The sequence below is a fragment of the Oncorhynchus kisutch genome, linkage group LG8, assembly GCF_002021735.2.
Source record: "Oncorhynchus kisutch isolate 150728-3 linkage group LG8, Okis_V2, whole genome shotgun sequence".
In the NCBI taxonomy this organism is placed as follows: Eukaryota; Metazoa; Chordata; class Actinopteri; order Salmoniformes; family Salmonidae; genus Oncorhynchus; species Oncorhynchus kisutch.
The window spans coordinates 52,977,684-52,994,455 of NC_034181.2; the positions used below are offsets into that span (position 1 = coordinate 52,977,684).

Below are 16,772 nucleotides of genomic sequence, written 5' to 3' on the forward strand. Positions count from 1 at the left end.
GCTGAGGGGGGTCGGTAGCAGGCGGCAACCGTGAGAGACTTATTTCTGGAGAGAGTAATTTTCAAAATTAGTAGTTCGAACTGTTTGGGTATGGACCTGGAAAGTATGACATTACTTTGCAGGCTATCTCTGCAGTAAACTGCAACTCCGCCCCCTTTGGCAGTTCTATCTTGACGGAAGATGTTATAGTTGGGTATGGAAATCTCTGAATTGTTGGTGGCCTTCCTGAGCCAGGATTCAGACACAGCAAGGACATCAGGGTTAGCAGAGTGTGCTAAAGCAGTGAGTAAAACAAACTTAGGGAGGAGGCTTCTGATGTTGACATGCATGAAACCAAGGCTTTTTCGATCACAGAAGTCAACAAATGAGGGTGCCTGGGGACATGCAGGGCCTGGGTTTACCTCCACATCACCCGCGGAACAGAGAAGGAGTAGTATGAGGGTGCGGCTAAAGGCTATCAAAACTGGTTGCCTAGAGCGTTGGGGACAGAGAATAAGAGGAGCAGGTTTCTGGGCATGGTAGAATATATTCAGGGCATAATGCGCAGACAGGGGAATGGTGGGGTGCGGGTACAGCGGAGGTAAGCCCAGGCACTGGGTGATGATGAGGGAGGTTGTATCTCTGGACATGCTGGTAGTAATGGGTGAGGTCACCGCATGTGTGGGAGGTGGGACAAAGGAGTTATCAGGGGCGTGAAGAGTGGAACTAGGGGCTCCATTGTGAACTAAAACAATGATAACTAACCTGAACAACAGTATACAAGGCATATTGACATTTGAGAGAGACATACAGCGAGGCATACAGTAATCACAGGTGTTGAATTGGGAAAGCTAGCTAAAACAGTAGGTGAGACAACAGCTAATCAGCTAGCACAACAACAGCAGGTAAAATGGCGTAGACTAGGCAACGGGGCCAACAGATAGAACAAACAAGCAGAATGGAGTACCGTGATTAATGGACAGTCCAGCGTGCATCAGCTATGTAGCCAAGAGATCAGTGTCCAGGGGGCAGCGGTGGATGGGGCAGGGAAGCTGGCCTGGCGAGTGTTATCCAGGTAAAAAAAACAACAATGACTAAATAGCTTGTAGCTAGTTAGCTTCTGGAGGTTCTTGAGTGTGTTCTAAAAATAAATAAAAAATAATAGCGATTCCGTATCACATTGGGTGAGGCAGGTTTCCGGAAGGTATAAACAAATTAAAAGTCAAAAGAGATAGAAAGTAAATATGGGTCCGGTGAGCGTTTGAGACGCGGCGATTCAGGCGGTTAGCAGGCCTGTGCTAACAAGCTAACAGTTTGTAGGCCAGGGCTAGACAAGGTAGCAGTTAGCGGGCCGGAGCTGGACAAGCTAGCAGTTAGCAGGCCGAATTAGCAAGCAGGGAGATAGCGAGGGCTAGAGAGTTAGCCTTTGGGGGACGTCGCGATGGGTTGAGTCTGTTTATTCCTCTTCATGCGATGACATCGGTAGACCGGTCGTGGGCCCGGGTATTGTAGCTCAGGAGTAGCACAGGTGCTACGGCCGGGCTAGCTTCAAGCTAAGTGGGTGGAAACGCTAGCCAGGAGTAATCCGAGGTTGCGGTTTAGCTAGATAGCTAGTTGCTGAAAAATCCAGCTGAAAGATGTTCCGTTTGCGGTGGGAATCCGGGGATGAAAAATAAATAGGTCCGTTGTGCTCTGGTTAAAGTCGCGTTGTACGAACAGGCGAGAGCTTTCCGAACTACAGGTTACCTGATGACCGGTTAGCTGGAGACCGCTAGCATACCCGCTGGTTAGCTGGCTAGCTTCAGTTGAGGGGTCCCGAAGTAAATATAAATACTTTAGGAAAAATAGCTACATTGGGTGAGTCGGGTTGCAGGAGAGTATTTGGAAGCTTAGGGTTTAGCAAGATGTTTTCAAAGAGATATGTGGAGAAAATATGTAAAAAACGAAAAATAAACGATATATACAGGGACACGACAAGACAGGACGACCTACTGCTACGCCATCTTGGGAACAGCCTAGGTGCAATTTAGATGTACAACGCATGTACAACATTTTAGACTGTTCCAATGAACCAATGCATTTCTGTTCAAAACGTTGTATCACGACCAACCAAATGTGCCTAATTTGTTTATTATTAACTTTTCAGGTTCAAAACTGTGCACTCTCCTCAAACAATAGCATGGTTTTCTTTCACTGTAATAGCTACTGTAAATTGGGCAGTGTTGTTAGATTAACAAGAATTTAAGCTTTCTGCCAATATCCGATATGTCTTTGTCCTGGGAAATTTGCTTGTTACTTACAACCTCATGTAAATCGCATTAGCCTAAATTAGCTCAACCAACACAGGGGACCCACCAATCCTGAAGAAGTTAAGTTACTTACATTGTATCTTCCAACGCCCCTGGGATAATGTAGATTTGCTGCAGCATTATGACAACTAAGCAAAATCTACAACGGAATGGTTCAAAAATAAACATATCCAGGTGTTAGAATGGCCAAGTCTAAGTCCAGACCTGAATCCAATCGAGAATCTGTGGAAAGAACTGAAAACTGCTATTCACAAATGCTCTCCATCCAACCTCACTGAGCTCGAGCTGTTTTGCAAGGAGGAATGGGAAAAAATGTCAGTCTCTCGATGTGCAAAACTGATAGAGACATACCCCAAGCGACTTACAGCTGTAATCGCAGCAAAAGGTGGAGCTACAAAGTATTAACTTAAGGGGGCTGAATAATTTTGCACGCCCAATTTTTCAGTTTTTGATTTGTTAAAAAAGTTTGAAATATCCAATAAATGTCGTTCCACTTCATGATTGTGTCCCACTTGTTGTTGATTCTTCACAAAAAAATACAGTTTTATATCTTTATGTTTGAAGCCTGAAATGTGGCAAAAGGTCGCAAAGTTCAAGGGGGCCGAATACTTTCGCAAGGCACTGTATGTATATCCACCTGTTTCCTCCAGCAAGGTCCTTTGCTGTTGTTCTGGGATTGATTTGCACTTTTCACACCAAAGTCCGTTCATCTCTAGGAGACAGGATGCGTCTCCTTCCTGAGCGGTATGATGACTGCGTGGTCCCATGGTGTTTCTACTTCCGTACTACTGTTTGTACAGATGAATGTGGTACCTTCAGGCGTTTGGAAGGTCTACTTGTGGAGGTCTACAATTTGAGGTCTTGGTTGATTTTCCCATGATGTCAAGCAAAGAGGCACTGAGATTGAAGGTAGGCCTTGAAATACATCCACAGGAACTGAAATAATGTCAATTAGCCTATCAGAAGCTTCTAAAGCCATGACATAATTTTCTGGAATTTTCAAGCTATTTAAAGGTACAGTCAACTTAGTGTATGTAAACTTCTGACCCACTGGAATTGTGATGCAGTGAAATAATCTGTCTGTAAACAATTGTTGGAAAAATTACTTGTGTCATGCACAAAGTAGATGTCCTAACCGACTTGCCAAAACACATTTTTACAAGAAATTTGTGGAGTGGTTGAAAAAAACGGGTTTTAATGACTCCATCTTCAATTGTATATGGGAGGCAGGAATATGCATTTCACTGAGCGGTGTAAAGACAGATTGACAGGAGTGAGACAATTAATTGTAATTTATCTTAATGTTCTTCTGTTGTTTGCAGGTGGACTATACTTCTGACTCTTTGCAGCCAGGTCCAATATACTTTTTAACTCCTCGTAAGTGTGGCTTGTTTGGAGTCTGCTGTGAAGGAATTGTAACGATCAGGGTGTAGTGGGTGCGAAGTCAGGCACAGGAAGCAGAGAGTTCAGGGTAGTGCTATTTAATGCACAAACGGCGAACATAAGCCACCCCACGAAACACAGGGCGCACACAAAACAAATTCCCCAAACACAGGGACTAAAACAGTCCAGCAAAAACCCACAAACAGGAAACACGTTAACCTCAAACATGCACACTAGTCACACAAACAATCCCGCACAAAGAGCAGGCGGGCCCACTAATCAGCCTACACACAAAACAGCTAGTAGGCCGGTGACGACGACCGCCGAGCGCCACCCGAACAGGAAGGGGAGACACCTTCGGTAGGAGTCGTGACAGGGATACCACAACAAGTCAACTACTTGATTGATGAAGGCATGTCATCCAACAAAGGCAGCAGCGAAGTCATCAATTACATGCACCATTTCTTCACCAACTACGGAGTTGGGGAAACACATGTTGACCTGAATTGTGATAACTGCAATGACTATATAACTTCTTGTTCCCCAAACAAGAACAAGTTTGTGCTCTGTGAAGCGCTATGTTGAAACTGGCTCTCATTAGGACCGCCAAAGAAAAAGGAAGACCCAGAGTTACTTCTGCTGCAGAGGATACGTTCATTAGAGTTACCAGCCTTAGAAATTGCAGCCCAAATGAATGCTTCACAGAGTTCAAGTAACAGACACATCTCAACATCACTGCTCAGAGGAGACTGCGTGAATTGCTGCAAAGAAACCACTACTAAAGGACACCAATAAGAAAAAGAGACTTGCAGCAATGGACATAAGACCGGTGGAAATCTGTCCTTTGATCTGATTAGTCCAAATTGGAGATTTTTGGTTCCAACTGCCATTTCTTTGTGAGACGCAGAGTAGGTGAACGAATGAACTCCACATGTGTGGTTCACACCATGAAGCGTGGAGGAGGAGGTGTGATGGTGTGGAGGTGCTTTGCTGGTGACACTGTTGGTGATTTATTTAGAATTCAAGGCACACTTAACCAGCATGGCTACCACAGCATTCTGCAGAAATACGCTATCCCATCTGGTTTGGCGCTTAGTGGGACTATCAATGACTCAACACACCTCCAGGCTGTGTAATTGATATTTGACCAAGAAGGTGAGTGCTGTATCAGATAACCAGGGGCCTCATTCATAAACATTGCATAGGCACAAAATAATGCCACTTTCTAAAAAACAAACTTCACAGGAGAATGTGCGGTCCTCCACGGACACTTTGACCCATACAGTGCAAACTGCGACTCCGATGGCAGAAGGATGAAACTTGAAATTGATACCACTGTGTGAAATAAATTGAAATATTTCCTCTCATGTCTTGTATATGAAGAGTTACCTGGAGTGCACACAAAACAAACACACAAAAAACATGATTTGGATATTAAATTCAAACCGAGATATCTGTTTTTGCAAAATAACCCCTCAAATATATTGTACAGTTTATTCGGGAATCATATTTAATTGGATCTGTAATTATTAAATAATACTTGCATGCTATGAAATGTATTCTCATCAATAATAAGGTGAACAGTTGGACAAGTTACTTTGAAACTGATGTTGTTTTTGATGCCTCAGTTGTGCAGATACAAATGCACAGTTTCATATATTGTTATCACATGTTTGTTGCGCAGAACTGTCAATGTGATAATGGCCCTGTCATTGTCAGTTACAATCAGGGTAATTACCACATCTTTAGGTGTTACTCAATTGGGTAGCTTTGACAATCAAATGGGTGGGTATAAAAAGGCAAGCAATTGCAATGGTTAATGGCTCACAATTGGAAGATTTGGCGAATGGAAGAATTCGGAGAGAGTGAATTTTCAGAGACCAGCAAGATTTACTGGCCAATGGTGATGAGTAGATTATGAGCCGGTTCCGATTACCAAGAGCTGTTCTCTTGGATTTCTGTACTGTAGTGGGCCCAGCTTTACAGTGAAGCACCCGCAGAAACCAAGCCGTGCCTGTCCCACTTCAAGTCCTGACAACCCTCGGATTTCTGGCAACCTGCACCTTTCGAAGGGAATTGGCTGACAGGTCAGGGATCTCTCAGCCAACCTTTAGCTGTGTTATGCCAGCGTGTTAAGTGGTATAATTGGATTGACGCATCTCTACATAAAGTTTCCTTACTCGGTAGATGAACAGGCAAATAAAGAAGTGCAATTTGCAGCAATGTCCGGTTTCCCAATTGTAATCGGTGCTATTGACTGCACTCATGTTGCTATAAGGGCACAGAGTGAGAATGAATTTGCTTTCATAATTGAAAACATTATCATTCCATTAATGTCCAAATCATATTTGATGTGGACATGAAACTGACTAATGTAGTGGCTCGGTCAACCCATGACTCAATCAAATGAAGAAACAGCAGTGTTGGGTGCAGACTTGAGGCTGTGGGTGATGACTTGCTTATAGGTACGGATGAGTAATGTAGAAATTCTATATCAATTGCAATTTCTCTCTACTGCAGTGCCTAACCCATTCCCTAACCTTACGGTGGCTGCTCACCCCTTTCGCCAACCCACAGAGTGCAGAGGAGAGGAACTACAATGTGCGCCATTGCCAGGTACAAGCTGTTGTGGAGCACACCATCGGGCTTCTGAAGGACAGATTCCTCAGGCAGAAATCTTTTATACATGCCTGAAAAGGTCTGCAACATTGTGAAGGCGTGTGCTGTGCTACATAATGTGGTTTTACCCCCTGACGCTGTTGGTTGTGTTGGCTCTGACCCTGACCCCTATCCCCAGGCATTTGACCTCAACGCAGCTGCCGTGCACCAGTGTGTGGATGTGAATTTGTAGCTTGTAAGAACACAAGGTATGGAAATAAATAATTCTTTCAATGTACAGCTTATGTCACAAAACATTTCTTATTTCCTTTAACTCCTTGGCAACCTTGTTAATAGTGTCGATGGTGTCTCTTTGCATTTGCAGGACTGCATCTGTGAGGACACGGCCGCTGGAGTGTTGTGACGCATGAGGTGCAGTGGAGACTCCGGGGCTGGGCGCACTCAACTCCTGCTCAGCTGCAGAAACTAAAATCAATTGTTTGTGTAAATAAATGTTTAAACACAACCTGGATCAACCGGTGTGTCTTGCATGTCCGTGTCCCACTCTACCTCTGTCACTAATCCACTCAGGAGGGATTCCCCTATAATACCTGCTAGTCGCTCATCAAGGGAGTTGAGCTCCAGTGTCCCCTTTCCCCTGCACATGGCACAAACACGCCTTTTGGCCGCCACTTTAATATTTCTGAGAGGGTTCAACCTTCTGAGCCAGCAGCGATCACAGCGTCCGCCACATGCTGCCACTCAAGCCTTTTTGGCATTTGTAATGCCCACACCGTGTCCACCCAATAATATTATATTTTTTGATTCAACCTCCCCTACAAGAACTTCCATTTCACACTGGGTGAAATATTTTTTTTTTGCCTTTCTGTTGGGATTTTCAGTCATTGTCGTAAGTATAGATGAATATTAATTAGGGGCGTTTCACTGACGATTTATAGGCAACTATGAGCATTAAAAGTGTGGGAGAAGAAGGTCACTTACGTGAATCAAATTTCGAGTTGATTGTGATGGGACTTGCGTGCGAACTATGTTCTAAATCAAAATAGTTTTGTGCGTAAGCACTTTCTGTGTTTCATCCATATACCACCTTTTAACGTAAATCCTCCACACAGTTTTGTAAATGAGGCCTCTGGCCTCCAAAAACACCGACCTCAACCCAATATAGATGGTTTGGGATGAGTTGGACCGCAGAGTGAAGGAAAAGCAGCCAACAAGTGCTCAGCATATGTGGGAACTCCTTCAAGACGGTTGGAAAATCATTCCAGGTGAAGCTGGTTTAGAAAATGCAAAGCTGTCATCAATGCAATGATCACTTTATTTGATTTGTGTCATTATTTAACTGGGCAAGTCAGTTAAGAACAAATTCTTATTGACAATTACAGCCTACCAGGGAACAGTTTTTGGTTGCCTTGTTCAGGGGCAGAATGACAGATTTTTACCTTATCAGCTTGGGGATTCGATTCAGCAATATTTTGGTTACTGGCCCAATGTTCTAGCCACTAGGCTACCTGCCACCCCAAAAGGTGGCTATTTTTAAGAATCTTAAATATACCATATATTTTGATTTGCTAAACACTTTTTCGGATACTACATGGTTCCATATGTGTTATTTCACAGTCTTGAGGTGTAGAAAATGTAAAAAAATAAAAAATTGTAAAAATAAAGAAAAACCCTTGAATGACTAGGTGTGTCCAAAATGTTGACTGGCACTGTATCTGGGGAAGAGTGTTGAACGTTTCCAAGAGCACAGTGTTCTTCATCATTGAAAAATGTAAAAAAATATGGAACTACCCAGACTTTGCCTCGAGCTGGCAATCCATCAAACTGAGCAGCCGGGCAAGAAGGACCTTGGTCAGGGAGATGACCAAGAACGCAATGACCACTCTGACAGAACTACTGAGTTCCTTGCCTGAGAACAGAGAACCTGACAGAAGGTCAACAGTCTCTAAAGCACTTCACCAATCTGGGATTTATGGGAGAGTGGCCAGACGGCATGTGAAAGACTGATATCATAACGCAAAAGATTCTGTTGTCTGGTGAGACATATATGCTTTCAGAACAATGATGTGAATGTCTGTCAGGTCCACTCCCGCTCCCCCGCTCTGACGCTCGACATCACCGGTCTACTGACCACCGGTCCTGACAACCCATCTTAACACACACCTGGCAACCATCATCATGCACACCTGCGTCTCCTCATCAGCCACAAATAGACTTCATTACTCCCTTAATTGCTTACCCTTTATATAGCACTCTTTTGTCATCAGTCATCAGGTAGTAGTGTTTGTATTTCCATGTCAGATGCTTCTCTTGTTTTGTATCGTTCAATGTTCCTAATCATTAAAGTTAACTGCACCTGCTTCCTGACTCCCTGCGTCTATGTTACAATGTCCTTGAGTGGCTCGGCTAATGTCTAGATTTGAGTCTCATTGAAAATCTGTGGAAAGACTTGAAGATTGTTATTCAAAAATGGAAAAATATGGCTTGTCGTTGAAATTCAGTACTGAGAGAATTGTCATTTCTTGAAAACAATCATCTTTATTTAATATCGATTAATTATTGCAATATTGAAACCGTCAGTCCAACAGTCTTGTCCTGACTGTTAGGCTGAGAGCCTAACTGAAAATAAAAAAATATATATTATATAGGGCCTACAAATGCTTAGTCACAATGGTTTCATCTCCCATAAAGCCACCTTGGATATCTATGGAGGGTGGTGTTTTACCCCCAACCCGGCTTAGTTTCCCAGATGCCAGGAAGATGAGGCATTGTTCTAAACTCTTCCAAGCTCTCTCTTTCTCGGGTCACACACACTACATATTGTCTATAGAATGCCAGCTTTTAGGTTTTTATCACCAACATCAATCAATTGTCATCTTCAAGCTATCTCTAGTAAAACCATGTCCTCAACACCCAGACTAGCTGGAGAGTGCTAGAGTGGAGACCATAAAACACAGAATTATCTGGAAAGAAATATCTTACTGTTTGTTAAGTAAATAACATGTTCTGCTATGTTGTGAATGAAGAGTTACCTGTCTAACAGAATACAGAGGGGGGGTTCTTTAATGGAATCCTCTCCAAGAATCAGGAATTCCCCAGTGCAGCCATCTAGGCACCTTACTTTTTAAAATCTTCACTAACGACATGAGTAAAGCCAGTGTGTCTAAGTATGCAGATGACTCAACACTATACTTGTCAGCTACTAGAGTGACTAAAATGACAGCAACACTTAACAAAGGGCTGCAGTTAGTTTCAGAACGGGTGGCAAGGAATACATTTGTCCTAAATATTTCAAAAACTAAAAGCATTGGAACATAGCCTTCAATAAACCCTAACTTTAACTAAATATTGAAATTAATAATGTGGGTATTTAACAAGTTGAAGTGACTAAACTGCTTGGAGTAGCCTGGATCATAAACTGTCATGTTCCAAACATGTTGATACAACAGTAGCTAAAATGGGGAGAAGTCTGTCCATAATAATGTGCTGTTCTGTCTTCTTAACAACACTATCAGCAAGGCAGGTCCTACATGCCCTAGTTTTGTCACACCTGGACTACTTTTCAGGCTTGTGGTCAGGTGCCACAAAGAGGGACTTAGGAAAATTACAATTGGCTCAGAACAGGGCAGCACAACTGGCCCTTAAATGTACACACAGAGCTAACATTAATGATATGCATGCCAATTTCTCATGGCATGCATATCAATAATGTGGAGGAGAGATTGACTTCATCACTACTTGTTTTGTAAGAAGTGTTGACAAGCTGAATGCACCGAGCTGTCTGTTTAAATTACTAGCACACAGATCGGATACCGGTGCAACCCCACAAGACATGCCACCAGAGGTCTCTTCACAGTCCCTAAGTCCAGAACAGACTATGGGAGGCACATAGTACTACATAGAGCCAAGACTGCATGGAACTCCATTCCTCATCAGGCAACAGTAGAATCAGATGTTTTTTTAACTGATAAAAAAATACACATTATGGAACAACGGCTAATGGGGATCCCTAATAAATACAAATAGGAGCTACGTGCAATTGCCAGGTCATCAGTCATCTGCCAGAAACATCAGTCATCTGTTCTCATCCTGTACAATGGATAGAAGTGAGCTAAAATAAATCAATCTCTGCTTTTTGTTGAGTGCTTCAACCCCTTTCTGCCTCGAATTGGTAATTTAATAAATTTTTCTTGGTAAGCCATGAGGACATTACTCAATCTGGGGGCACTTCAAATGTCAAGGGAGTACATCACGTCCCTTGAAACAATAGCACAAGTCAGGTTTAACATAACCTTGATTGATAGTTGCATACAACCACCTATTGAGCAGGCAGTGTATGGGTGTTGACTAATGCTCAAAAGTAGACACGAGCTGTTGAGATCTCTAAACAAGAGATCAGTCTAGAGAGTGTCCGAGGACATTATGGGACCAACCCAATAAATTGAGCCAATAGGTATAATGAAATAATTTACTATTTACTATGTGTGAAAGGGAATAATACCATATGAATACCTTCTATTGCATTATAAGAACATAACGTGCATAATGAACATTGTTTAAAAACAAAAAATATAGTTATACCAATTATACAAAAAATATGAAATGTTATAAATGTGCTTAGTATTCAAAATTAAGTGTTACTGAAAGGCAAATCCTTCTCCAAGTAGAAGGACGAGGACATTAAATAGTGGATACAGGTTGCCATAGTTCTTTAGACGAAGTGTGACTAGAAACAGTACACAGTGGTGCATGAAGTTACACGTTATCTCATCATATGCAAAAGTCAACAATGTATAAGTATCTATCAGAGGATGAGAAATACAATACTTGTTGTTGATTAGGAAATCACTAATGCACACAATGAATTGTACATAATTTCTTGAGAAAGGAAAGGAAACAGTGCTCTTTCACGACCCGATGTTGCTGGTGCATTTTGAAATTCAGCTTGCGTTCTCCATGCAAAGAAAATGATGGATGATTACAAACCGGTGTGATCAACATCTCAATTTAAGAGGCTGAGTTTCCTTCTGAAATGAATACTTACCAGACAAACAAATGGTTAAAAAAAACTGTGCTAGACAGTAACTGTGAAGCCTATGTCACTAGGGTGAAAGAACACAGAAAAAACTCCTGGCAGGCCCAAATTGCCATGAAATGTGTGGAGAAACAGCACACACACACACAACCTGTATGATCCCTGGCAGATATTGCCACTCTCCATTGTTTGTGTGACAAGACAATGCTGCTCGGCGGAGGATCCTCCTTCCTGTAAATGGTGTTTATGTGCTCAGGCTCCACAAAGCACAGCGATGCTCCGATGCAAGCAAGGGAGACCACGGATGGCAAGCGAGAGCTGAAGTGCCTCAAACTGAATCCTGGGGTCATCCGGGCATCGGTCTTAGTGGGAAGTACTGGTCCACTTTAGGTTTATATCTCCTCCTGGTAGGTGTGCGCCCAGTGCAAGTCCCCTAGGCGCTTGTCAGAGGCACTTGCCCTTTACCCGTTCCACAACGGCCATGGTCGCACCTGTCGGTGGATTTCCTAATGGATCTTCCTCCATCACAGGGTAACACCACGATCCTTGTCATAGTGGATCGGATTTCTAAGTCTTGTCGTCTCCTCCCTTTGCCCGGTCTGTGGAGGCCCTGTTTACACACGTCCTCCGGCACTAGAGGGTGCCTGAGGACAAGGTGCCCAGTTCACGTCAAGGGTCTGGAGGGCGTTCATGGAACGTCTGGGGGTCTCGTCAGCCTTACCTCAGGTTTTCACCCCGAGAGTAAAGGGCAGGTGGAGAGAGTTAACCAGGATGTGGGTAGGTTTCTGCAGTCCTATTGCCAAGACCGGCCGGCGTTCGTGCCCTGGGCAGAGATGGCCCAGAACTCGCTCCGCCTTTCCTCCACTAACCTCTCCCCCTTCCAGTGAGTACTGGGGTACCAGCCGGTTCTGGCACCTTGGCATCAGGGCCAGATCGAGGCTCCTGCAGTGGATGACTGGTTTAGGCGCGCTGAGGAGACATGGGACGCCGCTCATGTGCACCTTCAGCGGGCCGTGAGGCGCCAGGAAACCTGCGCAGATCGCCACCGCAGTGAGACCCCGGTGTTCGCACCCGGTCTGGCTCTTGACCTGAAACCTGCCCAGCCAGAAGCTGGCCCCGTGGTTTGTGGGGCCATTCAAAGTCCTGAGGAGACTGAACGAGGTATGTTACAGGTTACGTGTCTCTCCTCAGGCCGGTGGTGGCTGGTCCACTCCAGGAGTCTGAGGTGCGGGACATCAAGGGGGCCCTGGCGTATGCAGTTCGAAGCATACTGGATTTGAGGCATCGGGCAAGGGGCCTTCAGTACCTTGTGGTGTGGGAGGGGTACGGTCCGGAGGAGGATGTGTTAGACCCATAGATGATGCGGGAGTTCCACCGTCTCCATCCATCAACTTCGGGCGCCGACAGAGATGGCGCTTCGCGTTCCTAGGAAACTATGCAGTTTTTTGTTTTTTTTACGTGTTATTTCTTACATTGGTACCCCGGGTCATCTTAGGTTTCATTACATACAGTCGAGAAGAACTACTGAACATAAGAGCAGGCTCAACTCACCATCAGTACGACCAAGAATATGACTTTCGCGAAGCGGACCCTGTGTTCTGCCTTTCACCCAGGACAAAGGAATGGATCCCAGCCGGCGACCCCAAAAAACGACTTCGAAAAAGGGGAAAACGAAGCGGTCTTCTGGTCAGACTCCGGAGACAGGCACATCGTGCACCACTCCCTAGTATTCTCCTCGCCAATGTCCAGTCTCTTGACAACAAGGTTGATGAAATCCGAGCAAGGGTAGAATTCCAGAGGGACATCAGAGACTGTAACGTTCTTTGCTTCACGGAAACATGGCTGGAGAGACGCTATCGGAGATGGTGCAGCCAGCTGGTTTCTCCACGCATCGCGCCGACAGAAACATACATCTTTCTGGTAAGAAGAGGGGCGGGGGCGTATGCTTTATGGTTAATGTGACGTGGTGTGGCCAAAACAACATACAGGAACTCAAGTCCTTCTGTTCACCTGATTTAGAATTCCTCACAATCAAATGTAGACCGCATTATCTACCAAGGGAATTCTCTTCGATTATAATCACAGCCATATATATTCCCCCCCAAGCAGACACATCGATGGCTCTGAACGAACTTTATTTTACTCTTTGCAAACTGGAATCCATATATCCGGAAGCTGCATTCATTGTAGCTGGGGATTTTAACAAGACTAATCTGAAAACAAGACTCCCTAAATTTTATCAGCATATCAATTGCGCAACCAGGGCGGGAAAAACCTTGGATCATTTCTATTCCAACTTCCGCGACGCATATAAGGCCCTGCCCCGCCCTCCTTTCGGAAAAGCTGACCACGACTCCATTTTGTTGATCCCTGCCTACAGACAGAAACTAAAACAAGAAGCTCCCACGCTGAGGTCTGTTCAACGCTGGTCCGACCAATCTGATTCCACACTCCAAGACTGCTTCCATCACGTGGACTGGGATATGTTCCGTATTGCGTCAGATGACAACATTGACGAATACGCTGATTCGGTGTGCGAGTTCATTAGAACGTGCGTTGAAGATGTCGTTCCCATAGCAACAATTAAAACATTCCCAAACCAGAAACCGTGGATTCATGGCAGCATCCGCGTGAAACTGAAAGCGCGAACCACTGCTTTTAATCAGGGCAAGGTGACTGGAAACATGACCGAATACAAACAGTGTAACTATTCCCTCCGCAAGGCAATCAAACAAGGTAAGCGTCAGTATAGAGACAAAGTAGAATCTCAATTCAACGGCTCAGACACAAGAGGTATGTGGCAGGGTCTACAGTCAATCACGGATTACAAAAAGAGAACCAGCACCGTCACGGACCAGGATGTCTTGCTCCCAGGCAGACTAAATAACTTCTTTGCCTGCTTTGAGGACAATACAGTGCCACTGACACTGCCTGACACCCTAGACCCACTCCAATTTGCTTACCGCCCAAATAGGTCCACAGACGATGCAATCTCAACCACACTGCACACTGCCCTAACCCATCTGGACAAGAGGAATACCTATGTGAGAATTCTGTTCATCGACTACAGCTCGGCATTTAACACCATAGTGCCCTCCAAGCTCGTCATCAAGCTCGAGACCCTGTGTCTCGACCCCGCCCTGTGCAACTGGGTACTGGACTTCCTGACGGGCCGCCCCCAGGTGGTGAGGGTAGGCAACAACATCTCCACCCCGCTGATCCTCAACACTGGGGCCCCACAAGGGTGCGTTCTGAGCCCTCTCCTGTACTCCCTGTTCACCCACGACTGCGTGGCCATGCACGCCTCCAACTCAATCATCAAGTTTGCGGACGACACAACAGTGGTAGGCTTGATTACCAACAACGATGAGACGGCCTACAGGGAGGAGGTGAGGGCCCTCTGAGTGTGGTGTCAGGAAAACAACCTCACACTCAACGTCAACAAAACTAAGGAGATGATTGTGGACTTCAGGAAACAGCAAATGGAACATCCCCCTATCCACATCGATGGAACAGTAGTGGAGAGGGTAGTAAGTTTTAAGTTCCTCGGCGTACACATCACAGACAAACTGAATTGGTCCACACACACAGACAGCATCGTGAAGAAGGCGCAGCAGCACCTCTTCAACCTCAGGAGGCTGAAGAAATTTGGCTTATCACCAAAAGCACTCACAAACTTCTACAGATGCACAATCGAGAGCATCCTGTCGGGCTGTATCACCGCCTGGTACGGCAACTGCTCCGCCCACAACCGTAAGGCTCTCCAGAGGGTAGTGAGGTCTGCACAACGCATCACCGGGGGCAAAGTACCTGCCCTCCAGGACACCTACACCACCTGATGTCACAGGAAGGCCATAAAGATCATCAAGGACAGCAACCACCCGAGCCACTGCCTGTTCACCCCGCTATCATCCAGAAGGCGAGGGCAGTACAGTTGCATCAAAGCTGGGACCGAGAGACTGAAAAACAGCTTCTATCAAGGCCATCAGACTGTTAAACAGCCACCACTAACATTGAGTGGCTGCTGCCAACACACTGACTCAACTCCAGCCACTTTAATAATGGGAATTGATGGGAAATGATGTAAAATATATCACTAGCCACTTTAAACAATGCTACCTAATATAATGTTCCCTACATTATTCATCTCATATGTATATGTATATACTGTACTCTATATCATCTACTGCATCCTTATGTAATACATGTATCACTAGCCACTTTAACTATGCCACTTTGTTTACATACTCATCTCATATGTATATACTGCACTCAATACCATCTACTGCATCTTGCCTATGCCGCTCTGTACCATCACTCATTCATATATCTTTATGTACATATTCTTTATCCCCTTACACTTGTGTCTATAAGGTAGTAGTTTTGGAATTGTTAGCTAGATTACTTGTTGGTTATTACTGCATTGTCGGAACTAGAAGCACAAGCATTTCGCTACACTCGCACTAACATCTGCTAACCATGTGTATGTGACAATTAAAATTTGATTTGATTTGATTTGGATCGCCCTGCGCCTCGCCCTTCGGGTCTTCCCCGAGGCCGGTGTGGGCACTTTGCAGGAGCCGCGCGTCAAAGGGGGGAGTACTGTCACGACTTCCGCCGAGGTCGGTCCCTCTCCTTGTTCGGGCGGCGTTCGGCGGTCGACGTCACCGGTCTTCTAGCCATCGCTGATCCATCTTTCATTTTCCAATGGTTTTGTCTTTATTTTCTAAACACCTGGTTTTCATTATCCAATTACATGTTCATGAATTTAACCCTCTGTTTTCCCCCCATGTTTGTTGTGCGTGATTATTTATATGTTCAGTTTGGTTCATCGATGGGTGCTGTGTTCACCGGTGTGTAATATTTACCGTTGGTCAAGTGTATTTGTTTACCTTGTGCCTTTATTATTTTGAGTAAAGTACATTGCTCGCTCATTTTGCTCTCCTGCGCCTGACTTCATGCACCAGCATGACAACACCGACTCGTGGTGTCCTTTCTCAATATTTCATTGCATGAGGACAGAATTTCTGGGTAACAAACCAGTTGGCAATGAGTCCTAATATTTAGTAGCTCATCCTGATTGGAAAAAGTCTTCGTATGGATGTAGATACACGAGTCAACAAACAAAAACAACAGAGAATGAAAAACAGCTTTTATCTCAATGCCATCAGTTAAATAACTATCACAAGGCGGCTTCCACCGGTTACGTAACCCTGCACCTGAGAGGCTGCTGCCCTATATATATAGACATGAAATCACTGGCCACTTTAATAATGTAACACTAGTCACTTTAGTAATGTTTACATATTGTTGCTTTACTCATCTCATATGTATATACTGTATTCTATTCTACTGTATTTTAGTCTATGCAACTCCCGACATTGCTCGTCCTAATATTTATATATTTATTCATTCCATTATTTTACTTTTAGGTTTGTATGTTGATG

General features: G+C 44.5%; 1 long non-coding RNA gene across 1 annotated transcript; it reads left to right on the plus strand.

Annotated features, from left to right (window-relative positions):
• The first annotated feature begins 6,146 nt into the window (after window positions 1-6,146).
• LOC116374778 (uncharacterized) lies at window positions 6,147-6,760 on the plus strand. Its single transcript, XR_004210716.1, has 3 exons — window positions 6,147-6,287; window positions 6,469-6,538; window positions 6,655-6,760. It is a non-coding gene; the product is annotated as an uncharacterized LOC116374778 (long non-coding RNA).
• The last annotated feature ends 10,012 nt before the right edge of the window (window positions 6,761-16,772 follow it).